The 6,606-nt window shown below is 41.6% G+C and overlaps 1 pseudogene; it reads left to right on the top strand.

The window, feature by feature from the left end:
• Positions 1 to 2,369, top strand: LOC122112106 (annotated as a pseudogene).
• Positions 2,370 to 6,606: the final 4,237 nt, after the last annotated feature.

The raw sequence follows: 6,606 nt of genomic DNA, 5'->3' as shown, positions 1-6,606 counted from the left end.
ATGACTATCAATGTATTTTTCAATTTTGACATTATGAAGGTAGATCTGTCAAGACAGAAGAATAGATTATATTTCATTTAACTGCTTATCTGCTTTATTTATGATTTATAAATATTTAGACATTTTATTTGCATGTCTTCATTTGACACTTGGCCTGGGACCTATAAGCATTACAAGGATATTTGGCTCCACACAAACATCATCATCATCATGTGAATGTATGTATATTCCACATCTATGCATATATATACATATATCACATATCTATATGCCTATACATGTATACATATAGAATAGCAAAGAATAGATAAATATAGTTTCAGTTTATACCATAGACAGGGGACGTAACTCAATGGTTCAGTGCTTAACCATCAAACAAGATGCCCCAAGTTTGAGCTCTAGCACTGCAAAAATACATGAGTAAATAATGCACCATAGCTCCAAGTGTAATAGTAAAACCAAGCTTCTAGTTGAAATTTTAGAGTGCTATTTGACTGAACTTTGAATTACACAAAGCTGTGTGTGTGTGTGTGTGTGTGTGTGTGTGTGTGTGTGTGTGTGTGTGTGTGTGTGTGATCCTGGTCTTGAACTCAGGGTCTAGGCCCTGTTCCAAAGTTTCTTTTTGCTCAAGGCTAAGGCTCTACCACTTGAACCACAGCTCTACTTTCAGATTTTTGTGTTTAGTGGAGATAAGATTCTCCTAGACCTTCCTGCCCTGGCTAGTTTCAAACATCCATCCTTAGATCTCAGCTTTCTGAGTAGCTAGGATTACAGGCATGAGCCACTAATGCCCAACAACACAAAGATTTTTGTTGTTGTTGTTGTTGTTTTGTTTTTGGGTCCAGTCGTGGGGCCTGAATCTAGGCCTGGGCACTGTCCCTCAGCTCTTCAGCTCAAGGCTAGCACTCTACCATTTGAGCCACAGTGCCACATCTGGCCTTTTTCTTTTTGCTTATGTGGTGCTGGGGAATTGAACCCAGGGCCTCATGCATGCAAGGCAAGCACTCTACCACTGAGCCACCTTCCCAGCCCCAACATAAAGATTTTTTTAAATCAGAGTGTAAAATGGTTAATCATCTATGGTGGTTCTCCCAAGGGACCACAAATATGTGATTTGGAGAGAGGTGTGGAAATCTGTATTGTAACACCTGGACAACTGATTGACTTTTTAGAGTGTGAGAAAATCAGTCCAAGAAGAATAACCTACCTTGTCCTTGATGAAGCAAATAAAATGCTTGATATTTTTGAACCCTGAATAAGGAAGATTGTGTATCAGATAAGACCTGATAGACAAACCCTAATATGGAATGTGACTTGGCCGAAAGAAGTAAGACCACTTGCTGAAGACTTCCTGAAAGACTACATTCATATAAACATTGGTGCACTAGAACTGAGTACAAATCACAACATTCTTCAGATTGTGGATGTATGTCATGATGTAGAGAAGGATAAAAAAGTATTCGTCTAATAGAAGAGAACAAGGAGAATAAAACCATTGTTTTTGTTGAAACCAAAAGAAGATGTGATGAACTTACCTGAAAGATGAGGAGAAATGAGTGGCCTCCAATGGGTATCCATGGTGACAAAAGTCAACAGGAAAATGACTGGGTTCTAAATGAATTCAAACATGGAAGAACTCCTGTTCTGATTGCTACAGATGTGGCCTTCAGAGGGCTACATGTGGAAGATGTGAAATTTGTCATCAATTAAGACTACTCTAACTCCTCAAAGGATTATATTCATCGAATTGGAAGAACAGCTCACAGTATCACACAGGCACACCATACACTTTCTTTACAGCTAATAACATAAAACAAGTGAGCAACCTTATCTCTGTGCTTCGTGAAGCTAATCAAGTAATTAACCCCAAGTTGCTTCAGTTGGTCGAAGATAGAGGTTCAGGTCATTCCAAGGGTAGAGGAGGTATGAAGGATGACCACTAGGACAGATACTCTGTGGGCAAAAGGGGGTAGATTTAATACCTTTAGAGACCAGGAAAGTTATCACAGAGGTTACTCTAGTCCGCTTAAGAGAGATTTGGGGGCAAAAACTCAGAATGTGGTTACAGTGCTGCAAATTACACCAATGAGAACTTTGGTAGTAATTTTTTGTCTGCTGACATACAGACCAGTTTTAGGACTGGTAACGGACTTATCAGAATGGTTGTGGTACACTCAGCAATACAGAAATAATGTTCCAAATACGCATGATGGTATGAAGCAACAGGCATATGCATATCCTGTACTGTGGCTGTGCCGATGATTGGCTATCCAATGCCAACAGGATAGTCTCAACAAGACTTTAGAAATATATGTAAATGTCTGTTTTTCATAATTGCTCTTTATATTATGTGTTATCAGACAAGATAGTTATTTAAGAAACATAGGAGGCTGGGAATGTGGTTCAGTGGTAGACTGCTTGCCTAGCATGCATGAAGCCCTAGGTTCGATTCCTCAGTACCACATAAGCAGAAAAAAAAAGGGAAGTGATGCTGTATCTCAAGTGGTAGAGCGCTAGCCTTGAACACAGAGATGCTCTACAACAGAGCCCAGGCCCAGGATCTGCAGAAAAAAGAAAGAAAGAACGAAAGAAAGAAAGGGAAGAAAGGAAGAAAGGAAGGAAGAAAGAAAGAAAGAAAAAGACTACAGTGTAGCAGTAATTATGGTACACTTTTTTGCTATTCAAGCTGCATATTTCTCTATATTCCTGAAACAATTTTTAGATTTTTTTTTTTGGTCAGGTGGGGCCTGAACTCTGGGCCTGGAGCTGTCCCTCAGCCCTTCAGCTCAAGGCTAGCACTCTACCACTTGAGCCACAGTGCCACTTGCGGCTTTTTGTTTTCTGCTTATGTGGTGCTGAGGAATTGAACCCAGGGCCTCATGCATGCAAGGCAAGCACTCTACCACTGAGCCACCTTCCCAGCCCTAGATTTTTTTGTACTAGAAAATGCAGGCAGTGTTTTCACAAAAGTAACCATACAGTGATTTGAAATACAATAAATGAAGGCAATGCATGGCTTTCCAATAAAAGATATTTGAAGACTGAAAAAAGTAACAGGAGCCAAGAAGACATAAACCACTTAAACAGATGTATCACAGGCAAGAAAATTGAAGCAGTCTACCAACAAAGAAAAGCCAGCACCAGATCTACTTATTCACAGCCAAGTTTTACATCCCAAACCTAAATCCCCAGAGTCCAGTGTTAGATCAAACTACTCACCCTCATATGCTACAAAAGAGAAATGGTGAAGGATAGAGAGGAGATTTTTGTTGTTGTTGTAGTTGCTGTTGTTTTAAACATCAGTCATAGAAGCATATTAATCATTTCACCTCAGTATCTTCAACCATCTTCAAAGGTACAGAAGGATATTGGCCTCAGGTTAAATAGGGAGAATTGTCCATAGGAAATGAGAAAGGTATGCATAATTAAAACATCCCCAAGGGCTGGGAATGTGACTTAGTAGTAGAGTGCTTGCCTAGCATGCCATGAAGCCCTGATTTGAGTCCTCAGTACCAAATAAAGCCAGTGGCCCTGTGGCTCAAGTGGTAGAGTGCTAGCCTTGAACAAAAGAAGCTCAGGGACAGTGCCCAGGCCATGAGTTCAAGCCCAAGGAATGGTTTTAAAAAATTCCCCAAGCCAGGTGCCGGTGGCTCGTGCCTGTAATCCTAGCTACTCAGGAGGCTGAGATCTGAGGATTGATGTTCAAAGCCAGCCTAGGCAGAAAAGTCCGTGAGACTCTTCAATAAAGCACTAGAAAACCGGAAGTGGCACTGTGGCTCAAGCAGTAGAGCGCTCGCCTTGAGCTGAAGAGTGCAGGGATAGACGCCCAAGCCCTGAGTTCAAGCCCCACGGGGTGGGGTGCCAGTGGCTCATGCTTGTAATCATAGCTACTCAGGAGGCTGAGATCTGAGGATCACGGCTTGAAACCACCCCCGGCATGAAACTTTGAGAGACTTTTTTTTGGGGGGTCTGGTTGTGGGGCCTGAATTCTGGGCCTGGGCGCTGTCCCTCAGCTCTTCAGCTCAAGGCTAGCGCTCTACCACTTGAGCCCAGCGCCACTTCCGGCTTTTTTCTTTTTGCTTATATGGTGCTGAGGAATCGAACCCAGGGCCTCAGGCTTGCAAGGCAAGCGCTCTACCACTGAGCCAACTTCCCAGCCCAAATTGTGCTTTCTTTTTCTTTTTCTTTGGGGGGTCCAGTCGTGGGGCCTGAACTCTGGGCCTGGGCGCTGTCCCTCAGCTCTTCAGCTCAAGGCTAGTGTGAGAGACTCTTATCTCCAATAAACTACTAGAAAAATCAGAAGGCCTGGCTCAAGTGGTAGAGTGCTCACCTTGAGCAAAAGAAGCTCAAGGACAGGTTGCTCAAGCCCCAGGACCAGCAAAGAAAAAAAAATACTTTCAGGATTTTCCTATTAATACAATGTTTGTTATAGCTTTGTTGTATTTAGCCTTTATTTTTGTTGAGATATATCTCTCTATTCATAGTATCTTCAAGGTTTTTTATCATGAAGGGATGTTTCATTTTGGTCAAATGTTTTGGTTGCATCCATTGAGATAATTGTATGTTTTTCTGTTTGTTTTTTATGCACTATATTACATTTATTGATTTGAGTGTTGTGAACCATTTTTTGCAAACCATCTTTGTAACTTGATCATGACATATAGTCTTTTTAATGTGCTGTTGAATTTGCTTTGAAGTATTTTATTGAGAATTTCTACATCTTATTTATCAGGAAAGTTGGTATATAGATTCCTTTTCTGTGTTTTGTGCTTATCTGGTCAAGGTAAATGTTGGCTTCACAAAACAAGTTTGGTAACATTCCTTGGGATTGCTTGAGAACACTAATGTTCACTGGAACATTTTAAAACTCTACTAGAATTCAGCACTGGATTTATCCAGTCCTAGGCTCTTTTTTTTTTTTTTCAGTCCTAGGCTCTTGTTGGTTGAAAACACCTTTTTTTCCCCAGTACTGAGATTTGAATCTGTGCTTTATGCTTTAGTCTTATGCTCGTAGCATAAATTGCTTAAGTTATTTTGGGAATAGGATCTCAGTTTTTGTCCATGCCAATTTTGACCATATTCCTCTTGTTTATGCTTCCCATGCATCCAGGACTATGGGCATGAGCCAAGGTCAGTTGGGAGACTATTATTTCTTTAATCTCATTGTTCAGTTGGGGTTTATTTAAGTTGCTGTTTGTATCCTCCCAGTTCAATTTTGGTAGGTCATATAGTATGTAGAAATTTATCCCTTTCTTTCTTTTCTTTCTTTCTTTCTTTCTTTCTTTCTTTCTTTCTTTCTTTCTTTCTTTCTTTCTTTCTTTCTTTCCTTCTTTCTTTCTTTCTTTCTTTCTTTCTTTGCTGGTCCTGGGACTGTCCCTGGGCTTCTTTTGCTCAAGGCTAGCATTCTATCACTTGAGCCACAGTGTCACTTCTGCCTTGCTCTTTTCTTTTTGTCATGGGGCCTGAACTCTGGGCCTGGGCACTGTGCCTGAACGCTTCTACTCAAGGCTAGCGCTCCACCACTTAAGCCACTGTGCCACTTCCAGTCTTTTCTGCTTATGTGGTGCTAAGGAATCGAACCCAAGGCCTCATGCATGCAAAGCAAGCACTCTATCACTGAACCATCTTCCCAGCCCCACTTCTGGCTTTTTCTGTATATGCAGTACTGAAGAATCAAACCCAGGGCTTCATGCATGCTAAGCAAGCACTTTGCCACTAAGCCACATTCCCAGTCCCGTGTCCCTGGGCCTCTTTTGCTCAGTGTCAGTGCTCTTCCACTTGAGCCCACAGCTCCACTTCCAGCTTTTTCTGTGATTAAATAGAGATAAGAGTCTCATGGAGGGCTGGGAAGGTGGCTCAGTGGTAGAGCGCTTGCCTTGCATGCATGAGGCCCTGGGTTCGATTCCCCAGCACCACATAAGCAAAAAGAAAAAAGCTGGAAGTGGCGCTGTGGCTCAAGTGGTAGAGTGCTAGCCTTGAGCTGAAGAGCTGAGGGACAGCACCCAGGCCCAGAGTTCAGGCCCCATGACCAGACCAAAAAAAAAAAAAAAGAGTCTCATGGACTTTCCTGCCCAGGTTAACTTTGAGCCATGATTCTCAGATCTCAGCCTCCTGAGTAGCTAGGATTACAAGTGTGAGCCCAGTTTATCTATTTCTTCAAATGTTCCAATTGATTGAGATACAAGCTTTCAAATATTTTCCAATCCTTTGAACTTCATCTTTTTTAATTTGGGTCTTTTCCCTCTTTCTTTTAGTTAGTTTAGTTTTATCAACCTTTTTTATTTTAAAAAAATATTTTTTTTGTTGAATGGATTCCATCTCCTTTTTTTTTTTTTTGGCAGTTCTGGGGCTTGAAATCTGAGCCTAGGCGCTATCCCTCAGCTCTTCATCTCAGGGATAGTACTCTACCACTTGAGCCACAGTGCCACTTCTAGTTTTCTGATTGGCTTATTGGAGATAAGAGACTCACAGACCTTTCTGCCTGGCCTGGCTTTGAATCTCAATCCCAGATCTCAGCCTCCTTTAGTAGCTAGGTTTATAGGCATGAGCCACTGGCACCTCAGTTTCTCCATTTCTTTATATGTCTTCCCATCCACTAATTGGAGG

This window comes from Dipodomys spectabilis, unplaced genomic scaffold, assembly GCF_019054845.1.
Source record: "Dipodomys spectabilis isolate Male_0828 unplaced genomic scaffold, ASM1905484v1 ptg000092l, whole genome shotgun sequence".
Classification (NCBI taxonomy): domain Eukaryota; kingdom Metazoa; phylum Chordata; class Mammalia; order Rodentia; family Heteromyidae; genus Dipodomys; species Dipodomys spectabilis.
This window is presented reverse-complemented; position numbering and strand designations above follow the sequence as displayed.